We start from the raw sequence: 3,345 nt of genomic DNA on the forward strand, positions 1-3,345 counted from the left end.
TGGCAAATGTGTAAGTGATGCCATATTCAATGGTACCTTTGATGTACTTTAACACTCACGTCTCTTCTTTACAGTGGTTCCTGGGGTTAATTTGAGAATTCACTAAGGACACCAACTGATGTCAAGGCAGTATTGCACAAAAAGATCAAACTCCCCCCACCACCAACTACAAAGCTAATATCAAGGCATGTATTGCAAAAAAAGATCAAATTCCCCACCAACTTCCTGTACTTCTTCATATCCATGAGTGGAGAATCATCTTCCATAGTTAGCTTCGCTCAACTTGCATGGGTATAACCAATGACTTGCACTCAACCATGCCAAATTCACTCAGATAATTTCTTCTTTTATACTTTTGTTGAGAAATGAAGATTTCATTTAACTCTTGCTAGATATCATTTCAAACTCTGAACTCAATAATTCATGTGTCTATGATGGTGGATCAACACCTTGAATAAGGCACGGTCACCCAAAAAGACTTCGATTTGCTAGCTTTTGGAAGGAAAAAGGTTATGAATATGAGAAAGAAGAAACTTCTCTTCAAGGTTCCCTGTTCATAATGACATTATCCACCACCACATCTAAGATCGCGTACCTACAAATTTGCATCTAATTGGCTTTTAGAAAGACCGATAGTTACAAAGAAAGCATCTATCTATTGGTACCATGCCAGAGGGGCCTATTTCAACCTGTATAATATTAGCCTTCTGAAGTCTGCCTATACAATGCCCAAGGAGCCTATTTCAGCCCGTGCAATGCCTTTTAAAGTCTGCACACTTTTCTTTCTGAATTAGGTATCTTAAACCCAAGTGGTTGCACCACATAAGCCTCCTCTTGAGGTGGCTATTCAAAAATGCTTACTTGACATCCATTTGCAATACCAACACCGCCCTTACTGAGCGAAAAGGCAAGTACAATATGTATAGGGGTCAATCTACATGTGGAGGTGAATGTCTCCTAAAAGTTGAACCCTTCCACATATGCAAAACCCTTCGCCCCATGGGCCTTGCCTTATACTTACCCCCATTGTACCATTAGACTTATACCTCCAAACCCACTTAGTGCTAATAACTTTTTGTTTTGTAGGACGATCATTATCACAAGTGTGATTTCTCATAATTGAGTCATCATACTCCGACTGCATGGCACTCCTCCAAGTTGGGTCTACTAATGCTTCCTCCAAGTTAGCTAGCTCTTGTACTTTCATTATCTCAGCCACCATCAAGGCCATATTAACAATGTGGGCGAAGGCCCTCTTCTACTCCTCTCTATTATCTTAGATCTGTTGTGATTGACGAATAACTGTTGGCTCTTTTGTGGTTTTCCAGGGCAGAACTTTTCCATCCAAGAGCTGCTTCATCCATGTAGAATATGGCTTATGTGGCGTTGCAAGCTTCTCTTCTCACAATCTCATGAATCTACTTCTCATAGAGTTGATACTATCGCGCTGGTGGATGTGTTTGATATGGGCTACTTCTTTGTTGAAGGATAGTGTGGATGGAGCCTTCTCCTCCAATTAATGAGATTATTCTACAAACACCGCATCATGCCTAACAATTGTCTTCTTTGCCTTCAAGTCATATTAGTCAACTGGTTGCGAATAGCTGTTGCCTGAGTGGAGATTTCCCATCCAAGATCTACTTCACCCATTTAGGATATGACCCCTTATGTGGTCTTGCAAGCTTCTCTTCTTCATAATCTCATGAATCCACCTCTTGTGGAGTTGGACGTGTCTGTTGTGGGCTACGTCTTTGTTGAAGGATAGCATGGATGGGGCCTTCTCCTCCAACTGATAAGGTTTCTCTATGAACACCGCATCATGGCTAAAAATTATCTTCTTTGCCTTTAGGTCATATAGTTGATACCCCTTCGGGAATGGTCACCGAGCAAGCTTGGTGGAGGGAGCTTTTCTTGGCTGCCCTCTCTCTCTACTTGAACAATCTCTCTCTAACTATTGCCACCACCACCACCACCACCACCACCACCACCACCACCCAACCCAACCCAGCCTAGCCCACACCACCCTCTCTCTCCTTCTCCCACCCTCCTCTCTCACTCTCTAGGAGAGAGAGTGTGGTGGTGTGGGCTATATCCGTCTCTATATCCTCCTCTCTCCTTCTCCCACCCTCCTTCTCTCTCCTCTCTCTCTCTCCCTCCCTTTCACTCTCCCACCCTCCCTCTCTCTCCCCTCCACCCTCTTCCCTCTCTTTCTCTCCTTGTCCCACCACTGCCTAGCCCACACCACCCTCTCTCTCCTTCTCGCACCCTCTTCCCTCCCTTTCATTCTCCCACCACCCTCCCTCCCTCTCCTTCTCTCACCCTCCTTCTCTCTCATCTCTCTCCCTCCCTTTCACTCTCCCACACCCTCCCTCTCTATCCTTCTCTTACCTCTTATCCTCCTATCCACCCTTCCTCTCTATCCTTCTCTTACCTCTTATCCTCCTATCCTCCTTCCCTCTCTCGCTCTCTATATCCTCCTCTCTCTCTCTCTATTCTTTTCTTACCTCTCATGCCCCTTCCCTCTCTCTCTCTCTCTCTCTCTCTCTCTCTCTCTCTCTCTCCATCCATCTCTCTCTCTCTCTCTCTTCCCCCTTCTCTTTGCTAACTCCCTCCATCTTTCTCTCTCTCTCTCTCTCTCTCTCTCTCTCTTACCTCCTATCCTTCTCTCTCTCTCTCTCTATCCCTCTCTCTCTCTCCCTCTCTATCTTTCTCTTACCTCCTATCCTTCTCTCTCTCTCTCTCTCTCTCTCTCTCTCTCTCTCTCTCTCTGTGTGTGTGCTAACTCTTCAGTCCTTCTCTTTGCTCACTCTCACCTCCCTCTCCCTCTCCCTCTCTCTCTCTCTCTCTCTCTCACACACACACACACACACACACTCTTTCAATCCTTTTTTTTGCTCACTCTCTCTATATTTCCTCTCTACCCTTCTCTCTCACTCTTTTAGTCCTTTTGTTTGCTAACTCTCTTTATCCTCCCTCTCTCTCACTTTTTTAGTCCTTTTGTTTGCTAACTCTCTTTATCCTCCCTCTCTCTCTTCCCTTCTCTTTACTCTCGCTCCCTCTCTCGCTTTCTCTCTCACTTGCTCTTTCTGTCCTTCTCTTTGCTTACACTCTCTATATTTATTTCTCATTTCTCAACACAAAGCTTACTTAACTCATGTTTTGTGTACAGATCCTCGAGTCGATAAACTCTTCACTACCTTATTCATCCACACAATACAGAAAATGTCGATTCTTTATTGGTTTGTACGTATATAAATATCATTGTAGAGGGGAATGATATCTTAAACCCCAACATGCATTGCTCTCACCCTCTTTCTCTCTTTTTATTATGAAAACAAGATCATG

This window comes from Cibotium barometz, chromosome 38 (assembly GCF_041138505.1).
Source record: "Cibotium barometz isolate CiBa-2024 chromosome 38, ASM4113850v1, whole genome shotgun sequence".
Classification (NCBI taxonomy): Eukaryota; Viridiplantae; Streptophyta; class Polypodiopsida; order Cyatheales; family Cibotiaceae; genus Cibotium; species Cibotium barometz.